Genomic DNA, 15,168 nt, shown 5'->3' with positions numbered 1-15,168 from the left:
AGGTGCAGACTAGTAACCACAGTCTCAAAGTAGGCTGACTCTGCCAGACAGATAGAAATTACAATAGTCAGCATTGGAGCCAGACTGGCAAACACCGAATTGCCATAAGCGAGAGAATGAATTCTTGAGATTGGCATGTGGATCTTGTAAGATCCAAGCTTGTGTCCTAAAAGGTTATGACACGGTTACTCAAAGTGCTGTAAAAGAAACTATGGTTTCAACAGATGATGCAATGCCCATAAGTAAAAATGTACTATATGTGTAAGTGTCCTTGGGAATTGCTTCAGTGTACATACAGTATCTGGAATTGTTAGGAATTGTTAACTGTGACGATAAAAGGCTCTAGATGTAGTTTATATGCACCAAACCTTACAATTCTATTGAGGTTATGAAGGATAAACTATTAGTTAATAGGAATTGTGTCTGTATAGACCACCAGAAGAGAGAACCACATACTGCTACATACAACTGTGCACCCAGAACCTACTCACTACTTATATAGACATGCATCTAATTTTGCAAGCCCTTATCCCAAAAGCAGAAAATGATAAAAAGTTTACAATGCAAGATTATGTATTGATAGAGCTAATTATACCAGTGGCAGAAATGTTTCAGATAAAATGAGAAGAGTCCTGTGTCTTCATCCATCTCAACTCCCAATTCCTCTCACTCGCTGCCCATACTCACAACTGCAGTACATTTGCCTTGATCTTTAGGAATGGCATGAAGGCTTATTTCCCCGACTTTCCACAGTAGCAGTTCAAGGAAAGGAAATCTTCCTCTATCCCTCTGTAGTGGCATAGGTCATCAAGTATGATCCAGTTTACTTAACACCAGCTCCTGCTACTGTATTCCAGCATGAGCAGCAATAAGGGGGGCTCCCAGCAAGCACCTCCTAGAGAAGGGGTGAAGCAAAAGAGCCTCCATGGGCCAGATCCAGCCTGCCAAGCAGGTTGATTCGGCCCATGAAGGCCCTGCCGCTCCCCTGCCCCCAGGCCGATCAGGGCCTAGGGACGGGGGAGCGTGCAGCACTTAGAGTCAACCCTGGCAGTTGACTCTGAGCCCCATGTGCCAGAGGACAGGGACGAGAGACTTAGCGATCTCCCACACCCTCAGGCCAATCAGGGTCTGGGGAGAGGGGAAGCACATGAAGTCTCCTCCCGCCCTGCCAGGACTTCACATGCTCACTCCACCCCCAAACCCTGAGGGGCCTGAGGGTGAGGTGAGTGCACAAAGTTTCCTTCCACCCTGCCTCTGTAAGTAGTGTGCCACTGCTCAGCTGGCGGTTAACTCTAAACTAGGGATGTAATGGTATAGTTGGTTAAACAATTAACTAATAAGCAAAAGCTTATAGGTTAATGCTACATAGTATACACATTTTCCACCACCTCTACCCAATACATTTTTTAGCAGGCTGGCCAGCAGCCCAGCTCAGTCCTAGCTTGTACTGGGTCCTGGACCTACCCCTGCTGCAGCTCTGCATTTAAAGTGTATTAAGAGCCAGGTGAGCAGGCAGCTCACTCAGTTCCAACTTGTACTGGGTCCAGGGGCTCAGAAATCTCCCCCTCGGACAGGGGCTGCCCAGGGACTATAGAATGGTTGACTAACCGATAAAAATTCATGAGGTTAATCGACTATTCAATTAACCGATCCCTAAGATCCCTATTCTAAATGCAATGCTCCCTTGCAAGGTGGGGGCAGGGAATGAGAGACTTTGCATGTTCTCCCTCCCCCAGGACCTGATTAACCTCAGGGCAAGGGGAGCTCACGAAGTCTCCTCCCACTGTCAGGACCATGGATATCTAGAGGGAACCACCAGCTGTTCAGAACAGCTGGCCGTTCAATGCGTGCTCCCCCACCACCAGGATCTGTGGATGGGGAAGCAGAGAAGTGTCCTGGCCCAGCCACTTCTGCCTGATGCCCCGCCTCTTTCAAGGCAGCCCAGAGCCACTTCCAAAATTTCTGAAGTGGCTCCTGATCAAAAATTATTGCCCACCCCTGTCCTAGAGTATCCATGCTCATCTGAAATCATACGGGACTGAAATTGGCATGCCGCAATGGAAAACAGGCCTGTGGTAATGAAACACTTTATAAAAAGGGAGAAAATCAAGACAGTCTCAGGAAAGTTGTGCATAAAATGTTCAGGTCTTGGATAAATCCTGGAAGAGCATTTAACTTTTTGTATTCATTACCAAAGAGAGAGCCTGCAAACATCTGAAGGTCCCTTCACCACTAATTACACCTCAAATTAAAACGAAAAGAATGTTTAGAAAGAGAGATTAAGGGCCTCATCCTTTTCACACCAAAGTCAATAAGCATTTTGCCAATGAGCTCAAAAGCCAACTCTGTGGCAGTTTCTGATCTTAATTACACTAGTGGAGGGAGCTGACAGACTTGCAAAGTCCCTGAACAAAGTGTGGGGGGCTTCGGCTCCACACTCTCAAAAGGTGTGGACCTTGGGCAAAAGGGGCAGGGCTGAGGCAACCAGCCCTCAGCACCACCCAGAATATACCACGTCACAGCCCCACTTCCTATACAGCTCTCAGAGACACCCAGAGCATGCAATACAGCAGTCTGCAGAGATTTAAAGGGCCTGTGGCTCTGGTAGTGGAGGCTGGGAGCCCTGGACCCTTTTGAATCACTAGGCCCTAGGGCACTTGCCCTCCTGCTCCCCTCTGTCAGCATTCCTCCACTACTGCAAAAACAGATTCAGAATCTGGCTGTTTCTCGCTCTTTGGAATAATTTCTACACTATAAATAACCTTTCGATACAAGGATTGTAATTTGTTTAACACATATTGGTATAATTTAAGAATATGCAAAACACAAAAAGCATTTTTATTTTATTTTTAAAACAAACCCCTTAAGATTTCAAAGTACTTGTAGAGATTTCAGGCAAGTCTTTCCTCTAGTCCCATGTCTATGGAAAGGGAGAGTTAAATTATAAAATTTGCACAAATAAGACAAAGGAAGGGCAGATGTTCAGCAAATTGATCACAGGAATTACAGGAAACAAGCTTTTCAATAATTTTCAAGTGTAACGTACAGTCTCCTCATCAAACAAGATGATAAAACATTATATATCTCAGTTCTTTTTACTTTCTTAAATCCAAATTCCTCTCTGAACAGTCCTTAAGCTAAATATTTCAATAGTTTAAAATCATTGAAGTTAGAACAGCATACTTCCCTTTCAGCATACTTCCCATACTGCCAGCATGTATGAAAATGTCACACTGGACTTGGAGAAGTATGCATTGTTTTATATTACAATTTGATAATATTCTGTTATCAGTTCTGCTATGGTTAGCTATATAAACACAGTTATACAGTTAGGCTACGTCTACACTGGCCACAATTTCCGGAAAAGCCATGCAAATCTGGTAAGTCAGGATAGGGAAATCCGCGGGGGGATTTAAATATCCCCCGCAGATTTAAATAAACATGTCCAACGCTTTTTTTCCGGCTTTGAAGTAGGAATAAGAGATACTCCGGAAAAGGGCTTTGTTCCGGAGGATCATGCCAGTCTAGACGTTTTTTTTCTGGCTTTTCCCCAAGCCGGAAAAAAAGCGGCGGACATGTTTATTTAAATCCGCGGGGGATATTTAAATCCCCCGCGGATTTCCCTATCCTGACTTACCTGATTTGCATGGCTTTTCCGGAAATTGTGGCCAGTGTAGACGTAGCCATACAGTTCTGCTATGGTTAGCTACATAGAATGTAATGTACCATAACTCAGGACGTATGGCAGTTATTTTCAAATCATGCTCTGTGTGATGAGCGTTCTGAGTAGGAGCTTGCTGAGTCATCCCAGAACCTGAGGAGTCACCTGTGAGTCTGAGGGTTCTAACCCTATTCACACTGAGCCTAATTGGACTCAGAACCCTCTGACTCAGGGATGATTCATGGCACTCCAGGACCTTTATCACATAGACTGCTCGCCAGCTTTTCCTGGAGAGATGACCAAACACATGATCATCTCTGCTTCCAGTTGCTGAATTTGACTACTAGACAGTTAAAACTGTATTCACTTATTGCTTGTCACTGTAACCAATTGCTAGTGTTGCCACAGTTCAATTTTATTGATTGATATTTCTTAAAAGCATTCTGCATCTCTAAAAACTGGCAGAATTTCTCAGATAGATGAATCTATCTTTCTGAATGTTGAGGTTTGGGTCATAGCTAGTTGTTATTCATATTACTGAAAATTCATGAGTTTTCACACAAACCCGAAGGATGTATCTCAGGCGCATGCAGGTCAGGTGGATGTAGGCAAGGTACCCATAAAACCTCCATCAGGAGCTATGCTTCTCTGGCAGATTTTATCCTATGAAAGAAAAGGGTTGTGTAACTACCCATACATATGTTCCAGCAGCTGCAAATGGACCTATAATAGTTAATGCACAGCTGCTAATGAATAATGTATTTTATGTCAACAGGTGAACTTCCCATAAGTTTTCTGCTTGCCTATGTAGAATCTTCATCCTCTCATTAAACAAAAAACAAAACAACACCCCCCCCCCAAACCACAGACCCACTAGCTAACCATATCTCAGATATTTGTGTAATATTTTTATGGCTCTTATACACTTTATATACCTGATCCAAATACACTTGCAATTACACTCGCAGGGGTTCAGTTACCAAACATTACACACCCTATTTTCTTCTACACACATACATGAGCCTCAAAGCAACACTAAATCACAGCCCTTGCACCAAAACTTCTACTCTAGCAGGCTGTGTCTACATTGGCACCCCTTTCCGGAAAAGGGATGCTAATGAGACACTTCGGAATTGCAAACTCCACAGGGGATTTAAATATCCCCCACGGCATTTGCATGAACATGGCTGCCGCTTTTTTCCGGCTCGGGGTTTTGCCGGAGAAAAGCGCCAGTCTAGACGGGATCTTGCAGAAAATAAGCCCTTTTCCGGAAGATCCCTTATTCCTACTTGAAAGTAGGTTAACTTGAAAGTAGGAATAAGGGATCTTCCAGAAAAGGGCTTATTTTCCACAAGATCCCATCTAGACTGGCGCTTTTCTCCGGCAAAACCCCGAGCCGGAAAAAAGCGGCAGCCATGTTCATGCAAATGCCGTGGGGGATATTTAAATCCCCCGCGGAATTTGCAATTCCGAAGTGTCTCATTAGCATCCCTTTTCCGGAAAGGGGTGCCAATGTAGACACAGCCGCATTGTTTTCCCTGTATGCCCTTTGAAAAGGTCCATCCTGTACACTGAATCAGGCAATTAGATTGTAGCACGGTATTTAAGTCGCAGGGGGTAGAGCACTAAGGGTACATGGAAAATATATATTTTGGCATTTCCTAATTTTCAAGAACTTTGCTTAGCAATCTAAATAATATTCTTTTTATTTAGTACTGTGGTACAATTTATTAGGCTTTGTTAAAAGGAAAAAGTAATAAAGAAATCTTATGATGTGCAACTGCAAACATCCCTGCATAATTCATAACTGAGAGGGTTTAAATCCTGAATCATCAGCACATCATGAGTTGGTGACATAATGTGGCTATTATCCAGGTTAGTGAGGAGGAGTGAAAAGAGGGGAGATTGTGCTACTGCAGTCCTTGCTTGTTCTCTCTCCTGCTCTGGCTCCTGAAAGTGAGGGCACTACTTCAGCACATGATCGTCTACATATATTGGAGGACAGCAACTCAGACAGCATACTGAGAACAGTGTGGAACTTTTGGAGCAGCCCAGCCATGTTCTATTCCTACTCTCCTGAAGAGGCTGCCTGCTGTCAAGGTTCCTAGTGCATTTGCTTTGGAGGTGGCATGAGCATTCTTTTTCCTTTTTCAATTAAAAACATGTGAATTAGTAAAAGAATATCCAGTTATTTTTGGCATAGTCTCAAAACATAGCTGACAATGCAAAAAGACAAAATGGAAACAGTTAATTTCAACGTTTCTATCTCTGCTAAGCTAAAACATACAATTCCATGAAACAAAGAAAAAAGACTTTTTGCCCCTTGTACTTTTTCCCGGACAGATCTCCAAAACCTGTTGTAAACAATGGTTGTGTTTTGCCAACAATGGTGGTGTTTTAGCCTCTCAAAAAATATGGAAGGAACTTTTTTTATGATGGGAAGTGTAGGATACCTTAAATACCAGTTCCCCTTGATCAAGTGTGAGAAGTCAATCAATAAATGTCCTCTCAGCTAGCCTATACAGGCAGTCCCCGACTTACGCGGGTCCGCACTTACGAACGGGGCTAGTGTGCCCCCCCCAGCAGACCAGACTTTTGTTTTGGACCCTAGGGCAGAGCAGCTGGGGCGCTGCCGATTGGTCCTGCAGCGCCGCTCTGGGCACTACTGGACCAACCCAGCAGCACCCCAGCTGCTCTGCCCCAGGTCCTGATTCAGCCGCTGCTGGTCAGTTTCAGCAGTGGCTGAATCAGGACGCCTGGGGCAGAGCAGCTGGGGTGCTGCTGGGTTGGTCCAGTAGCGCCGAGGAGCGGTGCTACTGGAGCAACCCAGCAGCACCCCAGCTGCTCTGCCCCAGGCGTCCCCAAGTCAGCCGCTCTGCCCCAGGCTTCCTGGAATCAGCAGCTGATCAGTTTCAGCAGCAGCTGACTTGGGGAAGCTTGGGGTTCTTAAGTTGAATCTGTATGTAAGTCAGAACTGGCGGTCAGTTTCAGCAGCGTCTGAATTTGGACGCCAGTTCCGACTTACATACAGATTCAACTTAAGAACAAACCTACAGTCCCTATCTTGTACGTAACCCAGGGACTGCCTGTATATACGGAATTTGAACCTGATGGGACCATATGACACATGCAAATTTTGTAACTGTCACAGAAAGTCATTTCTGAGTAGTCTTACAGAGCTTATTGCCCATTGGGGGTATGTTTGCCCTAAAATAACACACTCGAAGGCAATACAGATCAGAACTGAGGCAATGTCATAATGCATTCAGTAGAAGGCAGTGACCCAAGGAAATGGGGTACAAGTAGCAGCTGGGAGCTGAGAGAGTCCAACTCAAGACAGAATGCACGGTACACATTACTTTACTGATACAATCATGGATGAGATTATCAATATTCTATATGCGGACTTTGCAGGATAAAAACCATTAGCACTAGTTTATGTGTGTAAATAAACTCCTGAACTTCTAATCAAAATGAAGTATTGGTTAATCCCATGCTTGGACAGAGAAAGCACAAGCGAAAATACCAATGGTAATGCCCAAAAAAAAAACCCCACAAAAACAAAAACCATGTTGTTTTTATAAAGTCTACTCAATTGATCAGTTGACCAATCCTTTTGTGAGCAAAAATCATGTTTTTCCCATAACTGGTTTTATTGTTGCACAAAAGCAAACATTCTTCAATTTTCATTTAATAAGTCAGTTATAAAAAATGTATTCCAGAAGTTAATTCAATATTGAATAACTGTAGACAGCAAATATTGCAACTGATTCTGAGTTCTTAGTTTTCGTCTCACCATCAATACAGCAGTTTTAATGTTAGTTTAATAACTGAAAATAGGAGTTTCTAAATATAAAACAAAGAACAGCAACAGAGATTGTTAATGAGTTATTGCATGCACAGTCACATTACATTAATTTTTAAGGTATTTACATAGATTTTTTTAGATTGAAAGTTTTTGTTGTCCTGTAGTGCCACCTTTTGGTAATAACCAGGACTGCAAACTATACATTTTGTGGAACTCACAGAAGTTACTTCCATATAAGTTCTGCAGAAGCCCCCAATTTTGATATGAAGTGACCTCACGTATACAGAAATTCCCTCAATCCCCTGTTTTTCATTGGGATTTCTGGTACAGGGAATTGCCTATTTGTCCAAAATAGGGCAAGTCTCAGAATATTCCACTTTTTGGATGCTAAGACATCCAGGGCTATTTCTTTGGCTGTAGCAAAGTGTGCACACAACACACTTCAGCAATGGAGTGTCTGGAAAGATGGCTAAGTCACCTTTTCACTCTCCAATCCAGTGGACTGAGGCTGGTCTCAATATAAATTACAATAAACTAATGTACAATTGCCAAGATCCACAAGTAGCCACTGCAAGCAGCTGGTGTGTATTATGGTACTGAGCAGCTCTAGCTATGTTCCCTTTCTCTGAGGTGTTGGTGTTCATTCCATGGGGATTAAGGGCAAATGGGGGCTGGGTATACCTATTATTCTCTAGTCTGCCAATGGTGGGTGCTTCAGGATGGGCTGCCTTTTTACAGAGAGATTACACACATCTCTAGTCTGACTGCCGTAAATCTCTCCACTCTGATTGGCTCTCCTTTAGAACTTGCCCTAGACATGCCCACAAGAATGGCTACCTCAGCTTCACTCATCCAACCTAACCCCAGATATTCAAGGACATTTCTTTAAAAGTTATTCTCAGTTTAATTGTGTTGCCAGATAATTAAGGTCTTAACCATGAAAAAGTGACATGCTTGCTCTGAATCCAGACAAAGAATTCAGTGTAATATTGCTTGCTGGCTAAAGAAGCAAGACGCCAGATTGACTAACCCAGATATGTGGTTTTCCCAAAGTGATTGAGTGAAGGTCTCACTTCTACTTTGTATTTTTTTTATTGTTAAGATCCAAAGGGAGTGCTCTTTAGTAACTGAAAGCCAGCTTATACTTGTTTATACCATTGGGTGAGAGAAAACTGAGGCACGACTCATGTGAGGAACCATGCCTGACTGCAAGGGGACATCCAAGGACAACTTGTAGCAGGATAATGCCTAAATGAATTCTGCCCAAAATATATGAGCTGTCTCCATTGTTTAACTTTTTTTTTTTAAACAGTCACCCAAGACTGTTTAGAGAGCAACCCACCAGATCTGGTCACAACAACTGCTTTTTCATAAAGTTACAAAATAGCCCTCAGCAACAAAACAAAATCCATAGCCCAGAATACATGTATTAGGATTATCCTAAAATAACTATACTCAATGATCAGGAATCAAAAATAACCCAAGGATACTATCCCTCCCTGACAAAGTTCAACAAAAGTTCATTGATAGGAAAAAGTCAACAGCTCAGTATAGTACAGGTTGGCCCTTCCTGCTCCAGCTCCTTTGGGATCTGACTGGACCCAGCTGAGGGATTTTGCCATAAAAGGAAAGGTGATTTCTGACCCCCTTGCTGCTGTCCTCACCCAGCTTCCTGGCTCCCCTGGGCAGCCCAACTGAGCCATGCACCAGGCTTCCTGGTTCCTGCTATCCCTCCCACTGCCCTTCCTGAAGCCCAGTTGGGCCACATGCTGGGCTCCCAGCATGCTCCACCTTCCCCTGCATTACGCTGGGCTCTTGACTGTCCCCCCTTTTCTCTACAGCATGCCAGGACTTGCTGATCTTGGAACATCCATGGTCCTACCGGACCATGGATGTTGCTTGGCCAGAAAGAATCACAGTTTATAGAAGTGCAACTTGGAACTAGAACTAGAGGTGGACGTAGACTATCCAGCCTTGTGTGTTTAAAAAAGGTGATTATTCTGCCCCAAGTCAGTCCCACATACTATCTATGAATTCAAACAGAAACAGCGTTTGTGATGTCTTGTGGAGCAGACATCTCTGGCATAGCCAGAAAAAGCAGAAATCTCCCAGGCAAGTTCCTAGAGAGGTCCACTGGAATACCTGATCCAACCAGAAGCAGACTTTAACTTCCTCTAACTCTGAACATGGGTGACTCATAGGAAGAGTAGCACCTGCTGATCGACCATCACCTGTCAGAGATTAGTTCTTTGGATCTAACTCAGGTTCTTCAGAAGACAAAAATCGTCCAGTTGGTGGTCATGATTGTTTTCCATATTTTCTCAATGTTGACTATTGTTTCTTCAGACAATGTTTCAAGAAAAACAAGTGTGTATGCATCAGTGGCTTCATTAGTAGTTCCACAGGTAATGCCATAATGGGGGTTTGAGAGATTGTTCTATAATCACACAAGAACCAAGACAGCCTCATGTGCAGTGATCCTTTAGTATCTTTCTCCGGTACCTTCTTAAATGACAAAAAGCCCTCTCCGCTAGCCTGTTCCTGGATTGGTGATAGGCCGCAGATGCCCACTAGCTCTCAATAGGGGCTGGAATTCCACAATCTCAGACAGTCTACATGTGTTAAATGAGAAACTAAACTTCTCAATAGTTAAAGATGAGATACTTTGGCCAGAATGACTTAGAATGGGCATCCATCTAAGGAACACCAATTAAAGAAAGAGGCCAACATTATGTAGTCTGAACCTGCCCATTCGCAGGGTGATACGTCAGATACTGGAGACCCATAGTCTTAGTTGTTGGCATGTGGCTACCTGACATAACTTCTGGCCAGAGTTTTTATACTGGTAACCTAGAATTTGTTCTGTGTAGTTCCTCCAGTGTTAACTTTCTTGCCTTGTGAGATATTATGACTCATGATGCTCAGTGAAGAACTTCACAGTTTTAGTTCCAAATACTTGTGAAAATAAGCGCATAAGTCCAAAGATACTGTCAGCTGGGCCATTAAATGCTTAGATATACCTGGGACAGAAAAAAGGTTTCAGTGGGTCCACTGAATTATCTGCTTAGCTGACAGTAGAGTGCCTTCTACTCTAGCTAAAGTTAGGACCACTTCTTGAAGTGGAGAAGTGATTTCTGAGTTTTACCCACTGGCAACTGATTGAAGCCATCTATGTTAGCAGTTACTGGTCCAGGCTTATAGTTTAGGTAAATATTGTTAGGCTGTTAACAGCATTTTCCATGCTATACAAAAGTACTGCCCAACACCATATGGTAAATGTCACAAGTATTCAACAGGATATGGTCAGATTTAAAATGCACCAGGTGTTTGGCTGATTTCTCTGAAAGCAATCTCCTGATTTTTACTCTAGTGCCACCTTTCCACTTTTTTGAGCATTGCATAAAAGCAAGCCACCTTGATAGATTTGCTAATAATATTTTAAGAGGCCAAGATATGCTCTCATAGTCTTCATATTCTCATTTTGGAAGCACTGCTTTTTTATTGTGCTGAAAGTATTTTTGTTGTATTCTGGGCATTCAGGAGAATTATTTTAGAAGTTCTTAAACATGTATTCCCAAGAGGGAAGTTTAGTCTGATTCCTGAAAGTCATTTTGAAAGTTAATAAAGAAGCAGTTATGGAGACCTGACCTGCTCTGTTGCACTCTCTGCGAATACTGAATGGCAGCATTATATTGGTGATGAGACCCTGATCCAGGCAAAGCACTATATGTGAATATACTGTAAGAGGTCAAGGTGCTCCTGAGGCACTGTTTGCTGGGCCTGGCTGTCTTTTGGAGTCGAGAGAAGGGACCTACCATCCTGAAAAGCTTTTGTGAGTACCCACAGTTATAGAGATGAAGACTCTCTTGAGTTCTTCAACCACACAAGGAATCAGTACTCTACAACAGGATGCATCAACCTGAACTTCAAAAGGAAACAAGAACATGTCTATGGAGAATATGTCTGCTTCTATATATTGCTTGATGATGTAACAGGGGAGACAAAAGACTAAGTTTATCATCCTCAATATTATGGGTTGTGAGACCTATGGACTGATTCTTAATCTTCTGGAGCCAAATATTTCTGAGACTAGATGAAGCCCTAAGAAGGTTAAGGGAAGCCAAGCTGTGATGCAAAAGTTCAAAGTGCGTTTTCTTGGAGGAAGAGATATTTAGGACCTCATGTTTTGGGAAAAAGACTACAACCACTAAATGAGAAGGCTAAGGTCATCAAAGAAGCTCCGTGAGAGGTATAAGGATCTTGCACAGAAAGGGATTTTTGCATAAAAAGGAAACGTCCACGCTGTTTGTTTTTGTGCAAAAACGGAACAAGAGTATGCAAATGAAGTGCGAGAAAATACTAATCCGCGCTTTATTTGCATTGCCTCTTTCGGCGAACCATGTAATGTAGACGAAGCCAGAAAGTATAACTTTGTCGTAACCGCTTGAAGAAAGCTTATGTCAGTGTGCTGGCAAACTCCTTTGCAATGAAGAAAAAAGAAGTGTTTTGATCTGTGGCAATATCCTTACAGGAAGTATGAAAAGTATTAGCATTAAAATGTTAGTCATTTTTATCAATAAGCATCATTCAATTGCATATTTCTATTGGAAACCCATATGATTCTTTTATTCTCTAGAATATATTAGTGTACTTGGAAATCAATATTTTCTATCCACACAACTTCTTGCTATAGCTTTCAAATACAATGTTATTGTTGCCATTATGTCAGTCTTTTAGCTGAATCCCACTTGTTAAATTCACCTGGCATCTAGAATTTAACATATACAGCTTTACAATAGGAGAGTCACACACAGAGAAACATCATTACTTTGTATATTCCTAAAGGGGTAGAATTTTGAAATTTGATACTTTCACTTACTGCTTAATATCGAAAAACACTAAATGTGAAATTTGACCTTTCCATCAGAGGTTACAGCAAGTTCAATACTTACTTTAAATGAGATTGCAACCAGTCTAAAGGTCTCTAAAAAAATCACATTAGGGATAACTATACAGCTTAAATTATTTTCTTCAATAAATCAGCCACACTGGGCATGAGGCCTCCAAAGTATGCTAACAGGAAGGTCATTAATTCTATTTACTAGATTTTCAGTAAAGAAAATGTTCATGAGACTGGCACTTAAAACTTACACTGCTCAGTTTTGCATGATGCCATCTAAAAGGCTATGCTGTAGTCACAAATGTGGTCACTGGCTATTATTAGCATTCCAGTGAGACTAGAAAGCTGACCTAAGTGTAATGAGGGAAAGTTAAATAACTACTAAAGGACCCCTGTTAAAATCCTGCAGGTATGGGGTTTTCCTGAATTAGGATCCATCACCCATTTGGTCACTGACAGGAGAGAGAAAGAGTAACTGTAAGATAAACTCACAGACATTTATGTTAAACAAGGAAAACAGCTTGACTCCCCTTTTCCTTCACAGATAATGGTTACAATATCCTATACTTAACAGGTAAATTTTCTTCGGATCACCAAGAGCTGATAGTCTCAGCCTGGACCCAGACCTACAGCTGCACCTGGTGAAATGGTACAGCAGGAACTCAGGCACTGCTGATAGCTATGGGTATGTCTACACTAGCCCCCTAGTTCTAACTAGGGAGGCTAATGTAGGCATTTGAACTTGCAAATGAAGCCCAGGATTTAAATATCCCTGGCTTTATTTGCATGTTCCCGTCCGGTTGCCATTTTTAAATGCCACTAATCCGGACTAATTGCCCATGACTACACGAGGCAGTTAAACGGTAATTCGAACTAAGTCCTTAGTTCAAATTACCCATTACTCCCCCTGGAATAAGGTGTAACAGGTAATTCGAACTAAGGACTTAGTTCGAATTACCATTTAACTGCCGCGTGTAGCCATGGGCAGTTAGTCCAGACTAGTGGCATTTAAAAATGGCGACCGGACGGGAACATGCAAATAAAGCCCGGGATATTTAAATCCCAGGCTTCATTTGCAAGTTCAAATGCCTACATTGACCTCCCTCGTTGGAACTAGGGGGCTAGTGTAGACATACCCTATCAGATTCAGGTAAGTGAATTCATCAGGGTAGTTGAGGTGTTTTCAGGCTCTCTCAGTGGGTCTTCATCCAGGGAGGTGAACTGATCTTATGCCACAGTGCCAATACAGTACAACTTTTACCATATTCTGCCTACCTGTGTTTAAAGATTTAATTACTTCTGTTCCTAACAACATTATTAAAAATATATGTTAGTAAGCTAACTGCATATATCTGAATTAAAAAATGATGTATTAATCTAAAGTCACTCTTCAGTTAAAATACCTCCAAATAACGTTACAACAGTAAAAGCCACAGCCCTCCAAAAGAGGAGCTATCAACTAGTAAATTGACAGTATGAACAGAGATTATTCGCACCTCTTTCCCAACTACAGAACTTCTAAGGTCTCCAGGTACTATTATAACCTTGGGTGGGCTAGACTTTTTCCAGTGCCTTTAAAAAAAATCTCATAGAAAAGTAGAGGAAGACCCAGATTTCAAACTTTGTGCAATTCTCACTGAAAATCCTAAATGTGAGCATTTCCACAGGCAAATCCCAAAAGCAACTAAAGAAGTTAATTTAATTAAATAACTTTATAAATTCTTATGACAAAAAACAAACAATAAATCTAATTTTTACAACATAACACAGCTATTTTATAACCCACAGACATTTATATTACAACAAACACAAATAAGGAGAAAACCAAAGAAAAATTGAATAGTTCAGTCCATACAAAACTTAGTAAGAAGAAACTGAGAGAGCCCAAAAGCTTAGGTTTAGTTCACTTAAGTCTACATTAGTGTTTCTGGTCACCAAATATCTGCCCATATGATGATCTGTACCATCTTTCTATTTGCTTGTACAAATCCTCAGCTGGAATTTAGGCAGACTCCTCCTCTGCTGTGGACCACTGCTACACAGCCAGCAAACTGATTAATTAATTCATTAAGTTACAAGTATTCAGATATAAAGAAAACTCAGTTACAACCAAATACAAAAACTGAGAATACCAACATAGAAATAACTTTTGACATTACAACCTTTAAAGAAAAGCATAGAATCATACTAACGGAGAAAGTTAACTAGAACATTTTGGATAAAACCAAACAACATTCAAAACATACAACCAAAACAGAAGTTATTACCCTCCCACTTTCCCCTTGCTACAATTAACATTGCTCATCTTACCTGGCAGACATCATCACAACCTGCTTCAGGAACAAGAGACAACAGCCTGCTTTCTGCTCCTGAGCTCAGAGTCTCACAGAGAACACATGGCCTTAGAAAAACAACCTCCATGCCTGCTTGCTCATGAAGTTTGACACCAGCAACAGAGACAGAACCTATTAGAGCAGACCTCCAAACTACCACACCCAATGCCAGAAACTTCTGGGTGTGGCAGTGCTAAATCTGCCTAGCAACAATGACTCAGAAAACAACTGGCTGGTATGCCCCCCCCCCCCCCCATCCATAAGTGTCTTAAAGAGATATCTCTCTATTAGGTACATGGCAAGAACTCCTTATCTCCCCCCCCCCCCCCACACACACACACACGATCTGCATGAGCACTCTTCTCCATCCAGTTCACTCTCCTAAGCAATGTAGCAATGTAGCTGAATAATCAATTTAGTGAGATGGCAAGTAACTGATTCAACTTCCATTGACTTTAATGTCAGG

General features: G+C 41.9%; 1 long non-coding RNA gene across 1 annotated transcript in view; it reads right to left on the bottom strand.

Annotated features, from left to right (window-relative positions):
• The window catches only part of LOC142830501 (uncharacterized), a 33,642-nt gene extending 18,805 nt beyond the window's left edge, over window positions 1-14,837 (bottom strand). The window contains exons 1-2 of the long non-coding RNA XR_012905798.1: window positions 14,680-14,837; window positions 4,227-4,324 (exon numbers count right to left, since the gene is read on the bottom strand). This is a non-coding gene — a long non-coding RNA (uncharacterized LOC142830501). The remainder of the gene's footprint in view (window positions 1-4,226; window positions 4,325-14,679) is intronic.
• Between the last annotated feature and the right edge of the window lie 331 nt (window positions 14,838-15,168).

The sequence above is a fragment of the Pelodiscus sinensis genome, chromosome 8 (assembly GCF_049634645.1).
Source record: "Pelodiscus sinensis isolate JC-2024 chromosome 8, ASM4963464v1, whole genome shotgun sequence".
Classification (NCBI taxonomy): domain Eukaryota; kingdom Metazoa; phylum Chordata; order Testudines; family Trionychidae; genus Pelodiscus; species Pelodiscus sinensis.
Note: the sequence above shows the minus strand (reverse complement) of the source record. Positions and strands in the feature narration are given on the sequence as shown.